The sequence below is a fragment of the Hippopotamus amphibius genome, chromosome 3, assembly GCF_030028045.1.
Source record: "Hippopotamus amphibius kiboko isolate mHipAmp2 chromosome 3, mHipAmp2.hap2, whole genome shotgun sequence".
Lineage (NCBI taxonomy): Eukaryota > Metazoa > Chordata > Mammalia > Artiodactyla > Hippopotamidae > Hippopotamus > Hippopotamus amphibius.
The window spans coordinates 132,442,934-132,461,992 of record NC_080188.1 but is presented as its reverse complement, the minus strand read 5'-3'; the positions used below and the strand labels follow the sequence as shown (position 1 = coordinate 132,461,992).

The 19,059-nt window shown below is 39.0% G+C and overlaps 1 pseudogene; it reads right to left on the bottom strand.

The window, feature by feature from the left end:
* Nucleotides 1-479: 479 nt before the first annotated feature.
* LOC130850532 (stabilizer of axonemal microtubules 2-like) lies at nt 480-18,439 on the bottom strand (annotated as a pseudogene).
* Nucleotides 18,440-19,059: the final 620 nt, after the last annotated feature.

The window sequence follows — 19,059 nt, the reverse complement described above, 5'->3', positions numbered from 1 at the left end:
ACCACCAACCAAAACTTGACTCAGTGCACTATGCAGATGCCTTGAAGTCTAAGGAGAAAAATACCGTCGTATCCATGTATCATTTTCAGTGGTGTTCTAGCTAGTCCTAAGGCACTTGATAAATGAGAACTCCTATGTGAATAACCATGTAATTGTCATAATTATAAACACATACAAATGATGATAGACTGAGATAAGCTACCAAACAGTATGTTGGGACTAAAATATTTCAGATGGGAATGTACATTATGCAACTCTTGGAAGTCCCTATTAAAGAACAATCTTGGTTAAAATATTAATACAAAATGGATTTTAAAATCCTGATTTCCTGTGACACATTTTCTAAATTTCTTGTTTAAAAAATTTAAAAAATGATTTATTTTAGCTCTCATAATTTTTTTTCTAGTATAGAAAATTGGTTTCGCCCTTGGGAAACCAGCATTCTGTTCGTTAGCTCCCTTTAAAACATGATTTGATGATTAGAAGGCCTTCCCTGTGGGAGCAGTCTTGTGGAAGAATTTATGAGCTCAGGAATTTGTGTTTTCAAAGATATAACCTGGAGGAGAAGGGTAGCTAGCAGGGCAGATTTCCTGTTTCTTTGGTGCACACTCTAGAGACACCATGGTTACATCATCAGATGGAATAGAACTCTTGAAGGGAACATTTACAGGTTTGCAACTGTCTGTTGGAATCAGTTCATGTGGCAAATAGTGAGGTCTAAAAGTGCTCAAGCCATCAGATTTTCCAGATGGGTTGGGAATCAGCTGTTCCTTCTTAATAAGTCCTTGACCACAGCTTCCCCATGCTGGAAAATCTTCCTTTTGTGGTGCTTTTTCCTTGGAAAGGAAAACTGATTTCTTCTATGAGAAACTGGCCTGATGGGAACAACACATCTGGCCTGATATGGAACATAGTCGAGGTGGCTTGTGCTGTTTAATTGCACGGTACCTGTGGGAGGGACAAACTCTTGTACTTTCTTGACTTCAGGTGGTGGGATTTCCCGTGGTTGAAAACTGTCACGGAATTCAGTGCTTCCTTCAAATTGAACATTTTGGGCCACTCTGGTGTATGCAGGTCTGCAGATTTTTGCAGTTTCAGCAACAAGACCCTGAAAGTCATATCGGTGAGTTGTGAGATCCTCAAAGGGTTGGTTGGCTGGCTTATAAACTTCTTTTCGCCTTGCAAACTTGATTTCTAGCTGATGAGGTACGTAATCAAGGCGATGACTTGTATCACTGTTAAAGGGGCTGTAGAACATTTGACCATAGGGCTGGGTTTGAAGCTTTGCCTAGGCTTTATCTCCCAAGTAACATAGTCATCCTGAAAGGTAGTTGAATTTCCAGATTTCACAGTAGGGGGATACTAAGTTTGTTCTGTTTTATAAGGTTCCCTTTCCTGAATGTCCCGAGCTCTATAATCATCTTGAAAATTAAAAAAAAAAAAAAGCATGTTTAAATACTGAAGAAAACAACCACTTTCTAAAAATCACGACTGACTTCTCTCATTGCCATCCTTCCTTTTCCTTTGGAAATCTGAACACCAATCAAGTATGAAGTTTCACTGATTCCCCTCAGATTTATTTTTTTCTTCACTTCCACTTTCCTCTTCCTAACTCTCCACTTTAATGCATATAACTTTCCACTTTCAGATTCTTCTGATTACACAAGAGAACGGAACATCTGAGCCTGATTGTTGATAAAACGGTTGTGTTTTGGGTGAAGACAGAGTTTAGGAGGTTATGGTTGCATTCCCAGCAACTGGTTGGAATTTTTGCTGTAATTTATAAAATGCTAAAGTAAAACATAAAATCTTGGGATTAACATAAAATCAAAGGCCCTGATGTGTGGGCAAAAATGATGTGGACATTACTCCTTCCTTTGGAGGGACTCCAAAGGAAGAGAAAGTTTCAACTCCATTGTATCCTGGGAAGCCTATAGGACTCCCTGAGCAAACATACAGGACACAGGGTAACTAGACTGTCCCAGAAAGATCACTGGCTTCCATTTTTCCTCCTCAGGAAGCAGACTTCCAGGCGTTCCTGAAAGACAGAGGGTCATCTAGAGGTGAGGGGCCTAAACCAAGTGCTTTCTAGAGTGTTAGAAATTGTATATACAATTTAGTGAAGAACATCAGAGCTGAGTCTGGCATTTATTGTTAAATACCTTAATTTTGCTTCTTGTAGCTTACCTAAACCATGGATGGAAAACTGAAATGCTTATATTTCAACTGAGGGTTATTTAGGTTTTCCATTTCTCCATGAGAAAGGCAGAAAGCTGAGAAATAACTATAGAATTGACTTCACTCCAAAATATGTATTTCTAAATACCAAAAATTAATTTATAAAAGACAGAAGCTATACAAGATAAAGAATTAGACTCTAGGCTAATGTCCAAGAAATGCTTATTGGAAAGGCCAAAACTCAAATGCTTATTATGTGGATACCTCCTTTGGAGAGAAAAATTCCTCAGCCATAGGCATTTGTGCCAAGATGGCCAAGTTTTACACCAAATGATTGCTCTCACCACCCTCAAGCTAAGGATTTTTGAGTAAGAGTGGGTACCTGACCTAGGAGCAGGCAATCTTTCGGGTGGTAGACACCTGGCAAGAAACAGCCTGGCAAGAAAAGATGATCTGGGTCAAGCACATTCTCATTCTTGTGAACCTGAATTTGAAAATACGGGGCAAGATAAAAGTGGGAGAAGAATGTAAAAGGATGCCATGAAGCAGAACTGGAGAGCTGTGGTGAGTTGAAGACGTCGAAACAGACGTGTAAGGAAACAGAGATGATACATAGGCAGAGGAGGCCAATTAGTAGAATGGCAGTCAGAAAAGATGTGTAAAGGGAAGGGAAGATGCTATGAGAGAAGCCATGTAGCTCATGGCAGAGATGGAGGGAGTAGCTCTTCCCTTAAATTTCCTCTGTAATTGACAGCTTTCCATTTCCAGTTCACATGAGGCTTCACCATGAACTCGCTTTTTCTTGAGGTACCATGAAGGAATCTCTGTTGTTTGCAATCTAAAGTATAAAACTATAGCACTATTTTTCAGTAACTAAAAGGAAGCCAACCATAGGATGTTACTGAAGGTCTATGTTTCCATCTAAACATACAGGGAGAGCCTTTGTTGCTATAATGTCTACGAGGAAAAGATGTTAATTTCATGAGAGAACCTAAATAGAAGAGACTGTTTCTCCCTTACCAAACAACTTTGGTTTTCAAAAAGGAAGCAAGAATTTGGAGACTGAGACACAAGGTTTGAATAGCATGAATATCAGTTTTGGATAACTGCAGAAAACTGATTTGCCTCTCATAAATATTCCTTTGCCCAACTGCCTGGAAAATTTATTATTTGTTCTGGAATATTTTTTAATAACACTCTAGCAATACCTTTAAAACATCATAGTCTTTATTAATATCATCTGTTCTTAGTATCCTATGACACTCATGGAAAAAAACAAACATAATGCCATCTACATCTAACAATGCAGTCTGGTCATTTGGCAACTGCAGTATTGCCCTTGTGAGAGAAGGGCAATCCAGTTTCCTCAGCTCATTCTTTTGCTTTCTAGCCACTAAAACCTAGACAGGAAGTTTGTGGGAAGACATTCAGGAGTCTTTCTGAAACCTTGAAAATGTTACTAAAAGTAATTAAAGTATGTGGGCCGAGTGACTGGATGCAGAATGTCCTGCTTAAGCAGTGGAGGAGCTAAGGGTGCTGGGCGTGGAGACTATGGGGGCATAGGCAGAAAATTGACCCTCTCTGGGGGCGCAGCTCCTTTCTCACTGCATTCCTCATATCACCCTGTTTGGCCCTGGAGGATGGCTGGTTAGCCAGAGACGGGTAAGATTCCTCAGGGGAGGAACAACCTAAGACAGGCACAGTCGCAGAGGGGCCAGCAGGGGTGGGGCACAGACCCTTAATCCTTCTGAGAGAGGTCTCCTGCCCCCAGGGCTGCTTTGCTCTCCACGCCCAGCTCAAATCCGCACCCTGCTCAGATCCACACCTGCTCAAATTGGACCCAGGAGGCAAACAAAGATCATTGCCCCAGTCATGTGAGGCCTTTAATTGTTTATGGGATTAACCTGGGATTGTTAGACCCTTAGGCTATGCCAAGAACTCAATAAAAGCAATGTGGGATCAATCAGCAAGGCTCTTGATGCTAGAGGTCTTGAGTCCCCCGGTCCCATCTTTCTCTTCAATCTGTGTCTGTGTTTTCTTTAAGCTTGCGGCACCCGTCACTCACCTTGAGTTGCCGAGCTGGTCTCGGCAGAAGTTTGCTTTCTTCTGAGCAGTTTCAAGTCCATGAGGTGCTTGTGTGTGTTTCCTCACCATGAACATTTGTAAGCAGAGCTGCGTCTCTATCCTTTACATAGTGAGCTGTTCTAGGTTCCTCTTTGAGGACAAAAGTCCTCAGCTGCATATGGGAGTTCTTTCTCTTGGTGATTGGGACTCTGTTCCCTGTGTTGTCTTATGGCACCAAGGAATTGGGACCAATTTTCATAAAGTCAGGGGGCTCCATCCTTTCTTTCTCCATCTATACGTCACCAAACTAGTCTCATAGTTTTAATCCTGCCTGTAAGCTGATGAGTCCCAAACTAGAATCTCCATTTCAGACCTCCCTTCAAATCCAAACCAACATATCTATGTTCCTACGAGACATTTCTATTCAGATGTCCAAGAGGTAAACTGAAGTTTAGTACAGCCCAACTGAATTCACCATCTTGCTCAGGCTCATATTCCCCCAAAATAATACATCAACAACAAAACACTTACTATTTTGAGTTTGGTATCTCAGGTAAAGGTTTCATCCAGTCAGTTTTCTCTCCCTCACTCCCTTCTCCCTGCTTCATTTTCAAATTCTGTCAATTTTACTTCTGAAATTTTAATTTTTTCCTTCTTGAGGCAAACATGCAATGAATAGCAACCTGATGAAATCATCAAAAATTAGAATAAGGAAATAGAAGAAACAATAATGTAAAATACATTTCTATAGGGTCTATAGTGAGATCCTTATTTTCATTCTTAATATTTGTAATTAGTGTCTTCTCTCTCTCTTTCCAGCTGCCCCCTTGGTCAGTGTGGTTAGGGTTATTCAACTTTACAATCCTTTAACAGAATCAGCTTTTCCCTCTATTTTCCTCTATTGTTTTCCTGTTTTCAGATTCGTTGATTGCTGCTCTTCATTATTTATTTCCTTCTACTTTCCTTTGGGTTTAATATGCTCATTTTTCTAGTTTCATGAGATGGAGGCTTAAGCTGTTGATTTAAGACTATCTTCTAATACAAACATTTAATGCTATAAATTTCCCTCTAAGCATTGCTTTAGATACATCCCACAACTTTTAATATCATATTTTTTCATTTTCATTAAATAATTATTTTGGGCTTTGTGGGCCATATGGTCTGTGTTGCAGCTACTCAGTTCTGACATGGTAGCATGCAAGCAGCCATAGATAATATGTAAATGAATGGCATTGCTGAGTTTCAGTAGAATTTTACTTTTTGTACAATGTATAATTTGTATTTGAAAGCTGGATATTGCATATAGCATAGTAGAGACTGAGATAAATAGTATTTATGTGCAGAAATGGAAATACATCTTCATTTGCCAGGCCTTGAGTAAGTGGGGTTAAGTCAGCTTAGTCAGCAGTTGAGCTAGGTTTGGGTCTTGTTGTTGCCATGCTTACCTTCAGTGTACCATCAACTTTAAATTCCTCTGGCATTTCTTGTGCTTCGGGTGGGGGCTGGTTTTCTTCACTTCTGTTCCATCCACACCTTTAGGCATTCTCTGCACCTGCGCCTCAGAGAATGTCTCTCTCTGTACCCTTTCTTCTCTCCAATGGGAAACTATTGTTGCTTGTTATTCAGTGCTCAGTAATCTGGTGGGTGTGTTTGGTGGTGGTGGGGTTCCTCTGTGGGCTGGGTCCAGGCTCAATCTTAAGCAAAACCTGTGTCCCCTGGGTCTCAGTGCTGGGACTCTCTCAGTGTTCCTGTCCGTCTCCACGATGTAGATATCTAATGGCTGGGCCCAGGACAATTTCCTCTTCTTCCTTCAGGTTACAGGTTTGTTGTTGTTTTTCTTTTCATTTCCCCTGTGATCTCAGCTTTCTGAAGTATTCATGAATATTTATGATTTTGTATATTATCTGGCTGCTGCTTGTTAAGTTGGAAACACTTTTTTCTAGCCATCCATATCCCACTCAGAAATTAGAAGTCCTCGAATTTTCTTTACAGTCTAGTTTTAAATTACACCTTACATTCTACATATGCAATTTCTTTAACAGATTTAAGGCTATTCTGATTTTTTTTCCTCATGAGTTAGTCTGGCAAATTGTATTTTTCAGAGAATTTATCCATTTTATAACAATTATTGGTATAAGTTTTCCATAATATCTTCTTACCTTTTTAATGTTTGAGTAATCAGTCTTTTAGTTTTAATTGTAATATTTATTTCACTTACGTTTAATGTAAGGAATGGTCTAGTTTAGTTTAAGTTCACTATGTTGCTGTTTGCTTTTGGTTGGTCCCATATGTTCTTGGTTCCCTTACCCCTTATTTCCTGCCTTCTTTTGGACTAATAAAGGGTATTCTTATTATTCCATTTTCTCCATTAGCATTTTAATGATAACTTTCTGTATTTTTAGAATAAAGATGCATTTTTGACTTATTAGGGGATCTTTTTGTCCTAATCAAACTTTAATGGATGTTTCTACCACTTCTAGAACAGTAGAAGAAGCTTTCAACAGTTTAATTCCATTTGCATCCTTCTGCCTTTTGTGCTGTTATATTTTACTTCTATATTTGTATAAAATAACCTAATATAATTATTATTGTGACTTTAAGAAATCAATATCCTTTTACATTTACTCACTTATTTACCCTTTCTGTGTGCTTCATTCCTTCCTGCATTTCATGCTTCTCTCTGGAATCGTTTTCTTTCAACCTAAAGAACTTCCTGTAAGTATGTGTCTGCTACTAACAAATTCTCTGCTTTTTTTTTTTCTCTAGAAACATCTTTATTTTGCATTTTTTTTGAAGGATATTTTTACTACATATAAAATTCTGGAATTCACTAGGTGTGAAATTCTCAATTTTTTTTTACTTTTAGTACTTCAAAGATTTCATTCCAATATCTTCAGTATTCCATAGTTCCTGGTCAAGTTAAGTACATTTCTAATTTTTCTTTTGTAAATAATGTGTAGTTTTGCTCTTACTACTTTTAAGAGTTCATCTTTACTTGGTTTTCAGAAGTTTGATGACAATTGCCAGATGTAGTTTTGTGCTTATTTTAGGATTTGTTGAGCTTCTTGAACCTGTGGCCTGATTCCTTCATCAGTTTTGGAAATTTCTTGACCATCATCTCTTCAGATATTTCCTGATTCTTCATAGGTCTCGTAATGTTTTACTATATGCTGAATGTCATGTATAAGAAAACCATAGAAACTAAAATCAATGTTATTTTCAGCAGAAGACAGCTTGCTGTTTCCTATGTTGGGCAGATAGGATATGGGGCAGATCACCTTGATCCTGTCAGGAACTGAACGAGGCTGGCATTCAGCAGCACCTTCAGTTAAACATAGTCTTCCTCTAGTTACAGATTTCTCAAGGACAAGACCTGTGATATGTTTGTGGTAGAGCCTTCATTCTAGTGGGCCTAAACACCTGCTCTCAAGTGAGACTGTGAATATTTCTGTGGGCTCTTTCTAGCCCAGTCTCCTAGCCTGCCATGCCCCCTAAACACTCAGCAGACATCCCACAAGGAAAACCAGCCATGCATCTGGGGTACTTATAGGCTCCAACTAGTCATACCAGCCTACATGTCAGGTGCTCCACTGGTTTCCCTTTCCCTAGGAGGGTCCCCCAGCTTATGCTACCCCAATCTTCAGCCTTGGCCTAGACTTGACAAATGCTCCCAGAGAAGTAAACAGCTGGCCATCTCAGCTCATCTAGAACGGGCTCCTCCATCTCTGTAATTTCACTTGTTTGCTTACATTAAAAAAAGATTTTCAAAAATTTATGTATTTTATTTTTAGCTTTTTCAGTGGAAGTAATGGCTTTCTGCCATCTACCATATCCTATCTGGTAGAAAAGCTCAAAAATTTTTAGTGGCTACTAGAAAAATGTTAAGCTCCTCAGTCTGACAACTAAGACTTCAACAATCTGATCTCAACCTACATTTGTAGAACTATACACCAATCTCTCAGATCCTGAAATTCTCTGGTCCCCACCATGTTCACTGAACAACCCTTTTATTTTTCTGACTTTATTATTTTTTGCTCCTCTCATCCTAGCTTTTAGGATGTCCTTCCTGTTTCTATATATCAATACTTACTAGTCTCTGATGCATTCCCAGACTAGCCTGGAATGATATCTTGATCAGTCTAAATTTTTGAAGCACTAATTGTTCCATTAATTTTCTAGTGAAGTATTCCCCGCTCCTTGTCACATTCCAATGACTTATTCTCGTATGAGCATTTAATTCTTCATGGTATTATTGCTCTTTTTTCTCAATTCAACTGTAAAGTTTCTAAATGTCAACAACCATGCTCATTTCACATCTCTATTCTTTATAGTGCCTAGCACATGGAAGAGTAATCTCTAGAAAGTATTTATCAAATCAAATACTGACCTATTTTCATTACCTACATTTTAATCTGAATGAATTTCTAAACCAAGGCTGCTAGGGGCAGATATGTTTCTGTCTTAAGAGTCACCAGTTTCACGGAACCACGTCTCCAGAATCTAGATGTCGCCCGTCTCACCATCTTGTAGAGTTTTTTTTGTTTTTGTTTTTAATCATATCCGATTTCTGCCTTGCTTCTGTCCTCTAATTCTTAGGTTATAGTGAGAGAGTCTCTTCCCATTGAGATTTCTCTTCAGCTACAGACCTGTGCTTAAGTAGGTATCTACAAAACCTGCTGTACAATCATCACACAGAATGACGAATTATTCCCTTGGCCCTTAGCATTTGTTGTGTCTCATGCCTGAAAACTTGGAAATACATGGATAATTCTTCCTCACTAGGGAATATCAGGAGAGAGAAGGCCAGAAGGAACCCAGGAATCCTCAACATTGGGTTGTGGGAGTGGAAGTACGTCAGTCTATGGGAAACCCAGGTAATGAGAAGCCAGAACTAATGTTGGTGTTTATGTGTGTTTGTGTGTGTGTGTGTGTGTGTGTGTGTGTGTGTGTGTATATTATACGTAAATAGTCATAGCATCAAGGAAAATCAATATTGTTGTATTTTCAAATAGACTTTGTGGGGAAGAAGAGAAAAGAAAATCTTACTATGGTTGTTTAAAAGACCCAGTACAGACATTTCACCAATTACCTTTTATGTCAAATTATTATGCAATACATTATCTCATCTGCATACCAATAAGTATATATCTTAGCAATTACTACATGCTATATTAGATTATAACAATATATTTGTTCACCATATGCATCATCTTAAAAATCTGTCCCTTTGTATAGCATATTATATGCTCACAGCTTCAAAAAATAGAACATTGTTCCTGATCTCCCTACTGGGCTGACATATAGACCATAGTATACTGATACCATACACTTTACTTACCCATTAAACTGATGAGAGTGATATTTAAAGAAAAAATATGTATTCAATTATTACCTATTTAAAGCATAAATCATTACTTTTATTGTGGATGGCATCACTCTTACAGAGGGTTTTATATTAGGACATACCCATTCAGTTATATCACATAACTAGTGAAAAGGCTGTAAGTCTAAATATGCAATTACATTATCAACAAAAAAAATAGAAAATATATGAACTAACAAGACAGCCTATTGTTTAAAAATAAAGGTCCCCCCCCCAAAAAAAGCAGTAGAGTATTATAAAATCAGATTGATTTTTGGAAAGAAACTGCTCATACATCGTCCAGCTCCCTACTCTTCCAAGTGGGTTGCCATTAGGCAGGAGGTATTCCATGATGAAAGTCTTAGAGGAGCAGGTTGCCTATGTGATGGGACAACACTGTCTCACTGGGTGGACAAGCCTATTTTATTCTGAGGTTCACTATCAGGAACAATCTGCTAACAGATGTAAACTTCATCCTCTATTCCAGCCTTTCTGAGTATAAAGGGAATATTCTGGTTCCCTACATAACTCTTGCTTTCTCAGTTGGTTCACAACTTGAATGGTGAAGAGGCTTGCTATTTATTTGACTTTCTCGAAAGGTCCAGCATGCTCAGTAGAGTTTCAACTCAGTCTGGGATGGAAGGAAAGGAACAATGCCAACTAAATGTGGCATAATGTGATAAATATGACATAATGCTTGTTCAGTGGCATCCTTTGTTTTCATGGTTTGAGATAGAGAAAACTAAGTGGCTGAATTTGGACAGGAATCCAGGTGTCTTCACTCTCAATCAAGCCAATGGTCTTTCTTTTCTCACTATACAATACTATTTTGACAAAAGAGAAAGAAGTTTTTTCCTAAGCCATGGAGACTTAAGTTTGGCAAAGCACCAAAATTATGATTGGATGTTAGATATCAAAGCTGGAAATAAATTTTTGTTCTTTGGTTCTTTAAGTTTTAAAATGGCAAGTTACCTTTGTAGGTTGGGACAGTGTCCAACTTTCCTTTTTTAACCTGTTGTCTCTCCAAAGGCTGAACTATTGCCACAGGTTGCATTTCATAAGAATTAAAATCCCGTTTGTAGGTAGTACTAAGCTCAATCTCCCCATTTTGGTTTATATTCTTCTGGTGTACAGTGAGGCTGTTTGACTATTTCATAAGGACGATAACCTGATCTGAAATATATAAATTTGAAACATAGCCTCATAGGTTCTTTTTTCTTTTAAATTAATTTATTTGGCTGTGTTGGGTCTTCAGTGCTGCACGTGGGCTTTCTCTAGTTGCGGTGAGCAGGGGCTACTCTTTGTTGTGGTGTGCGGGCTCCTCATCGCTGTGGCTTCTCTTGTAGAGCACGGGCTCTAGGCACATGGGCTTCAGTAGTTGTGGCACATGGGCTCTGTAGTTGTGGCTCACGGGCTCTAAAGCTCAGGCTCAATAGTTGTGGCACACAGGCTTAGTTGCTCCTCGGCATGTGGCATCTTCCTGGAACAGAGATCGAGATCGTGTCCCCTGCATTGGCAGGCGGATTCTTAACCACTGTGCCACCTAGCAAGCCCTAGCCTCATAGGTTCTTTTATTTCTAAGTATTTCAATATAGTAGTAAAGTTTTCAAGACTTTTTTTAACTTGAAAAGTCAAAGATATTAACGTGGTGATGGTTGACAAACTTCTTGAAAGAGATTATTGAATTCCTTTATGTCAAAAAAATTCCTTTATATTCAGTGACTGAATATAAGAAAAATAAATGTCAAAAATCCTAGTTTTCAAAACAACTTTAAAATGGATCCTCAGTTTGAATTGGATCTTACATAAATAAAATCTTCAAATAATTGAATTTTTTCCTAACGTGGAAGAGAGTCTCAGGTTAAAGATTTAATGAATCTGAAAGCTATTTTAAATATATCGCCTGGGCCCACTTTGTCAAAATCCTTGTTCATCCTATTAAAGACTCTAATAAACTATTTGGGCATGCTCTCTTCTTGTTGAAGTCATGCTGTCTTTCTGCTCATCATTAAATAATCAGTTAAAGAAATAATTTATGTCTAAACTCTAGCTTTTAGATGTAAATCATATTCATAGTATGGATGTGAGTCTTACCCATCTCCAGATCCCCCAGAAGCCCTTGTTAGTGATGGGAGTCATGTGGTACCCCAGCCACCCTGGGCATCACATAACATTATGAGGCAGAGGTAGTATTGCAGACACTGAGGTGGTCTGGTGGGGTGGAGAAGACCACCGACGCAGACTGATCAGACTACCTGGGTCCAAATCCTGGCTGTGTCATTCACTAGATGTGTGATGAGGGACAAAATTTGTCTATGCTCCAGTTTCCTTATCTATAAAAGTGGACAATAATATCATCTACCTCATAGGGTTGTTTTAAGGATTGACACATACATGCGTGTGTACCATGTACATGAGTGTTTAGTGTACAGTAAGGATGATATGTTAGCTACTACTAATATTGCTGAAAATCTTCAAAACTGCTTTTTTTCTTTAGGACTCTATGGAGTGTTTCACTCATTTCATGATTTATTTAAACCAGCCTGTATTAATATTATCTGTGCATGTCTATAAGCTCCAAAAAACAAAAGGCACTGAATCCCTTCCCTATAGACGATATAACCTCTCAGACATGTTAGCTCCATTTCCTTACCCCCATCAATTTGGCTTCAGCCTACCTCTTCAATCCACTTCAGCCTGGTTTCCAGCACTGTCACTTCTCTAATACGGCTTGAAGGTTCACCATGACTTCTAGGTGATTAAATCCATCAGACGTTTTCAGTTCTCATCTTACTTGACCTCTCAAGTAGTAATTGACATTATTGCCTACTTCCTCTACTTCTGAGAAACTCTCTTCCCATCCTCATTATTTCTTCTCAGTCTCCTACGCGGCTTCACCCTCCTCTAGTCAGTCATGAAGTGTGGGAGTTCCTCGACACTTGGGCCTACACACTCTCCTCCTCTCCTCCAGTGTTCCCTCCTCAGGACAACTCCTCTACTCTCACAGCTTTAATTCCTAAGTATATGCAAACACCTCTCAAACTTCTCTCTGCTTAGACCTCTTCTCTTAGCTCGATGCCAGTTTTTACAACGGCCTGTTGGATATTCAGTGGCACCTCAAAACTTAATACAACCCTAATCCAACTATTTCCTCCCAACCAATCTGGACCTGTTGGCTTGTCCCTTATGTTGGTGAGTGGCATCATCATGTCTTCAGCTGCAGTCAGAAACCTAGGACTAGCCCGTCATGCCTCACCGCTCTTCTATATTTAGTTCATCAACTCCTGTCAATTTTGCCTCTTAAATATCTCTTAAATCTAACTGCTTTCCTCTATCTCATCACCACCCTAATATCCCAAGCTTTTGTAATAGCTGATTCAAATCAATTCAGTAGCTTCCTAAACTCATTTACTCTCTCCAATCTTTTCTTACATTGCACCCAGAGTAATCCTTTCACATATAAACTTGACCAGGTCATTCCTGCCATCATCTCCCTAGCCTCTTCCTCACCTCTTTTTCGTACGCCCCTCAACAAAGAAACAAACACACAAATAAAAAACAAGGAAGAAAAATAAGTGGCTTCTTACTGCTCAAGGATATAGAAAAAAACTGAACATGTCCCCTTTACTAGCTTCAACTCACCCGGTGCTTTCTTGCTGTCCCTGCTCCTGCTGGCTTCTCTGACGATTTCCTTCTTTTCACGCTCCTTCCTGCTACACGCTGCGCTCTGCCTAGAAGGCACTTTCTTACACTCTTAATCCAGTTAACAGCTTTACAGCCTTCAGATTTTAGCTCATTTTCCTCATTTCCCTGATAAAATCAAGCCTTTTGTTCTGGCTCTGAAGTTACCTTGCACCTATCCTTCGTAGATGGTGGTCACTGTTGCAATTTTATATGTATTTTGAGTGATGGTTTTGATTGCCACCTTCACCAGACTGCAACGTCTGTGAGCCCAGAGATCACGGCGGGTTTTGCCCACCACTGTATCCCAGGTGCCTCGCATAGCACCTGACCCTTAACAAATGCTAAAGAGATATTATTTAGTGGATGAATAATAGTAGGAATCACATACCTCCGCTTCTCAAGACATCTGAATTGGTCTTGCTTTTCCCAAATACTGGCTAGAGACGAATAGGCTAAAATGCAATCAGGAAATGGAAGAATCAGTAGAGGACAGAGAAAGCTCAGAAGTCTTAGTTTCTCTAGATAGATTAGTTGAGTGTTAGAAAGTGTACCTCCAAACCTAAAGCAGCGTTCTATGGAGAAGAAGTAAAGGGTAAGTACACTCTTATTCATCTGATATATTCCAAAACATGTGACATGTCTGGAATCATACTTTCAGGGCGGACTTCCTGCCAACTCTGGCAGTCATCTGCTGTGCTACAAGTGTAATGCTAGAAAGGATCAAGAGTCCTGTACACATCCAGACACCTGCTCTTTACACAGCCTCTTCCTATATTGTAGGAAATTATAGAACAGAATGACACATCATTCTCTGTTCATACAGATGAGTCAGCTGCTTTCTGCTGCCTAGTCAATGTGTCAACATGAGGGAGTTAAGGAAGAGTTCCAGAACCCTCGAATATAGCTCTTGGAACTACTGCTAGTTCCCTGGTCAAAATATGAAGAAGAGATCTAGTGTTTTACTAAGCGGAAAGATGATGATTTAAGAAATGGAAGTTTTTGTTTTGTTGGCATATTTGAACCTCTTGGGAGTTGGGACTTTTTTTTTTCTTTTGTACTATTAAGGGCTTCTTGAACAAGGCAACTGAGAAAACCCAGAATTGAAAAGCAATTGTCTTTTTAAAGAAAGATGAGGCAGGTTAAACTTTCCTGATTCGAACACCTAGAGTTGGTTAAATGCAAAATCTTTATTCAATAAATATGAATATTGTGAAATTTATTTCAGATCTCCATCATGAATGATTAAGGCATCAAGGAAGAAAGGAGTAAAGGTGACAAAAAAGAGCAACCATTCCCATTTGCTCTATCTCAACCAATTGCTCAGTTCCTTCATCTCTTTTACTATCATGTTTCATGATCTTGTTTATCCAGTTTTTGTTTTGGTACTGTCATTCCCACAAGACTACCAACAACAGTGGGAAGCCCTTCTTTCTGTTCCACATTATACCCAGTGAACAGTCCAGTGCCTGCCCATTTCATGGAGTCTGTAGGTTTCTGGAAATAGAATACTGAGATAAGAACAGACATAGTTCCTGCTTTCATGGAACACTGAAAGTAATCTAATGATAAATAATAGGCAGATGCTTTGAGAACTTGCACAGGGGACTGTTACCAAGCCTGAAAACAGGGTGAGTATCAGAGAAGGCTTTTCAAAGTGATAATTGAGTTGATATCTACAGGTTGAAGGGGCATTAATTAGGGCAAGAGGCAGGAAAAATTCTAGGCAGCTAAAATAATATCTTGGAAGGCTCTGTGACAAGGGAAACCTAGTACTTTCAAGAAATGAAAAATGTCCTGTGGGTTGTAACCATAAGAGTGCAAAGGACATTACAGTGAAAATAAATCAGAGAAGAAAGTAGGGACCAAACAATGAAGGGATTTTGATGTGTATTAAATGTAATGGGGAAATATAAGAGCAGGTTTAGCAGGGAGGTGATAGGATTAGATCTGCATTTTAAAAAGGTCATCTTGCTCAACATCACTAATTGTTAAGAGAAATGCAAATCAAAACTACAATGAGGTACCACCTCACGCCAACCAGAATGGCCATCATTAAAAAGTCTACAGATAACAAATGCTGGAGAGGGTGTAGAGAAAAGGGAACCCCCCTACACTGTTGGTGGGAATGTACGTTGGTGTCGCCACCATGGAAAACAGTGTGGAGGTTCTTCAGAAAACTTACAGTAGAATTACCATATGATCCAGCAATCCCACTCCTAGGCATATATCTGGACAAAACTATAATTCAAAAAAATACATGCACCCCATGTTCATAGCAGCACACTTCACAATAGCCAAAACATGGAAACAACCTATATGTCCATTGACAGATGAATGGATAAAGAAGATGTAGTATATATGTACAGTGGAATACTACTAAGCCATAAAAAAGAACAAAATATTGCCATTTACAGCAACATGGATGCAGCTAGAGATTATCATACTAAGTGAAGTTAAGTCAGAAAGAGAAAGACAAACAATATGATATCACTTATACGTAGAATCTAAAACATGGCACAAATAAACCTATCTACAAAACAGAAACTGACTCACAGGCATAGAGAACACACTTGTGGTTGCCAAGGGGGAGGTGGGTGGGGGAGGGATGGACTGGGAGTTTGGGATTAGCAGATGTAAACTATTATATATAGGATGAATAAACAACAAGGTCCTACTGTATAGCACAGGGAATTATATTCAGTATCTTGTGATAAACCATAATGGAAAAGAATATTAAAAAAACAATGTCTATATGTGTATAACTGAGTCACTCTGCTGTACAGCAGAGATTGGCACAATATTGTAACTCAACTACACTTCAATAAAAAATAAAATAAAAAGGTCATCTTGGCTGGTTAAAGTTAGAAAACAGATCAGAGATGAAAAAGCTACAGTAGAGAAAAACATAACTGTTAGGAAGCTACTGCATTCCTCTAGGTTCTGGTCACAATGCAAAGCAGATAAACATGAGATTTTAGGAGGGTAAAAAATCAATAAAACTTTTTATGTTTCCCTTTTTCCTTCTCATTTTTGTCATTCTAACTTAATTCTCATCTGTTTTTCTCAAGTTGTGACTCAACTAGTTTCTTGCTTCTTAGGTTGGTTCAACTTAAATCAATTAAATAGTTTAAAGAGTTGAAAAAAAACTTCTTTAAAACCAGAAGAGTGGGGGAGAAAAATAGGTAAAGCAAATAGTTTCTTGATATTTACTTAAAGGTTGTTATTCCTTCTATTTTACCACGATATGCTTGAAATTCTTCCTTGGGCTTCAGACTCTGAGGTGGAAGAACTTTGTCATACATAGGATATTTTTCCAAATATTCAGCTATAGGACAAGACACATCAGAATTTTCATAAATCTTTGTGGTTCCATGTGGGCAATGATGTCGCCTATGCAAACATAAGTAGTTTAAGTCACATGAGCAATTGTATATACACAGTGCAGAGAAAAATATGAGATGTTTGTTTGGACTGATATAGTGAAAGGAATAGACATTTGAAAAGATTTAGTTACATAGTAGGAAAAAAAACGATTCAAACAGCAAGATGAGAAAGTAGCAGACATAGGTCAACATTTCCCTGAAGGGGGTCTCTTGACAATCTTGATCCTCCTAAAGAGAGGCAATGTAATGAAATAGTAATGAGTTTGTTCTCCTTGTTTTTTTCCCCCTCCTTGATTTCAAACAGGTAGTCAGGACCTTGACATTTCCTTCTTGCAGGGCTTTTGGAAAGGCAGAGGATAGATGCTGCCTGCAGTCAACACACTTTCCTGTCTTTTTAAAAAACAATTCATGAGGAGATGAAATCAGATGTCCTTCTGGAAATGAGGTCGTAAGAGGAAACAGATTGTCTTGGACTGCAAAAGAGGGATGAGGGGCTGATTCCCAGAGAGAGGAAGGAGATAAAAAATGAGGGGGAAGGAGTTCTTAGAAGAGCCAGGGGTCTTTACCCCACTGTATCAGTGGTAAAGGAGGTGGCCAGATCTCAAGAGTTGGCTAGGTGGAGCCCTACAATAGTGGCTCCCAGCTTTGCCAAGATTCTTCTACTTAAAATATAGATTTGAAATCAGGGTGGTACCACTCTTGAAGGGGTTTTGTGAACTTCAGCAAGAGACATTTCAGTGGGAAGCATTACCAATGTTTAAAGTCCAGAGGAGACTCCTCTTGCATTGGCAATAATGCCTTTGCTCCCTGGATCATTTTACTGCTTGAAGAAAAGGAAGCCTCCAACATAATGAAGACTGAAATTTCCTGACAGCTGGATGGGAAAGTATCTTAGGTTGGATAGAAATTAATTTAAAGATTAGAAAAAAAATACAATTTTCATGCACATCAGGGTTTTCAGACATGAATCAAATTCTCAAATGTCGATTTATCTTTTAATTACATCTGATTATTAATTGTAAACAACATTTATCATGAAACTAAGGGGAAAACTGCTTTCCATCAATGTGCAAGATGTTTTTCCTTTGGAGGGGATTGCAATACAACAGGACTGACATATTCATAATATTTATTTACCAAGTAGTGATCTAATCTCTGAGTCAACAGGGAAGTGAGGAAGGAGACGACAGTTTATGAGTGGTGGGAGGTTGTTAGGGAGGATTCACAGACCAGTGCTGGGTTTCAGGAGACTACCTACTACCTTTTCAGTCTGTCAGACCCCAAAGGCTCACAGCCTGGTTGGGACTGGGAATGGGGATATGGTCAGGCTGGGATGGAAAGCTAGGGGAGAGAAGAAAGCGTAACGTGGATCGAAAACTCACAGACTTGCACGCCTTTCTATTCTTCTTCTGTTTCCTTTTTTTATTTATCTTTAAAATTTTGTGGGCTTATACTCTCCCAGTTGGATCCAATCTCCCCACTTACCAGCCTGACATCCAGCAGTTGCTACACAGGTGTATATTATCCTCCTGGCCCGATAGCATTTCAGTTTGTGCTCCTGGGTAGGAGCTGACAAAGCAGAGCTGTTTAACTATAGCTGGCGGGTGCGCAGCGGGCATTTCTGGACCCGGATAAGTGGGGACGTTGCTGCGCCCACATCTCTACACCTTCGCGGGGCGACCACTCTGAGGACTCCATCCCCTGAAGCCCCAGCTGGCTCCAGAGGCCAGGAGGCTGCCACACCGGCCCTTTCTTACCCACAGGTACAAATCTGTCTTGGGTGGAGCATGGAAGCTGTGAAGCTGAGCAGAGTGGCTTGTAGGTGGGGTGACTGGATCAGGGTTCACACAGCAGGCTGGTATTCTGGGCCAAAACTAACAAGAGGAAATTCAGTAGTGATTCAAGTTAAGTCTTGTGTAAGTAAAAATGGAAGAGAGCTGGCTCTCTTGTCATTGTTTGGAAAAAGACATTATTTTGAAGAACAATAGCTTACACTTATGGAGACATTTATTACATTAACTGTGATGCTGTGTGATTCATTCTACAGATGGTATTTTATTTAAATCCTATTGGGGTAAAATTATCATCTCTATTTTATAGATGAGTTTTAGAAAGGTTAAGAAACTTATCTAGAGTCACACAACTTAAAAAAGATTTTTTTAATTGAAGTATAGTTGATGAACAATGTTGTGCCAATCTCTGCTATACAGCCAAATGACTCAGTTATACACATATATACATTATTTATATTCTTTTCCATTATGGTTTATCACAGGATATTGAATATAATTTGCTATGGTATACATTAGGACTTTGTTGTTTATCTGTTCTAAATGTAATAGTTTGCATTTACCAACCCCAAACTCCCAGTTCATCCCTCCCCCACCC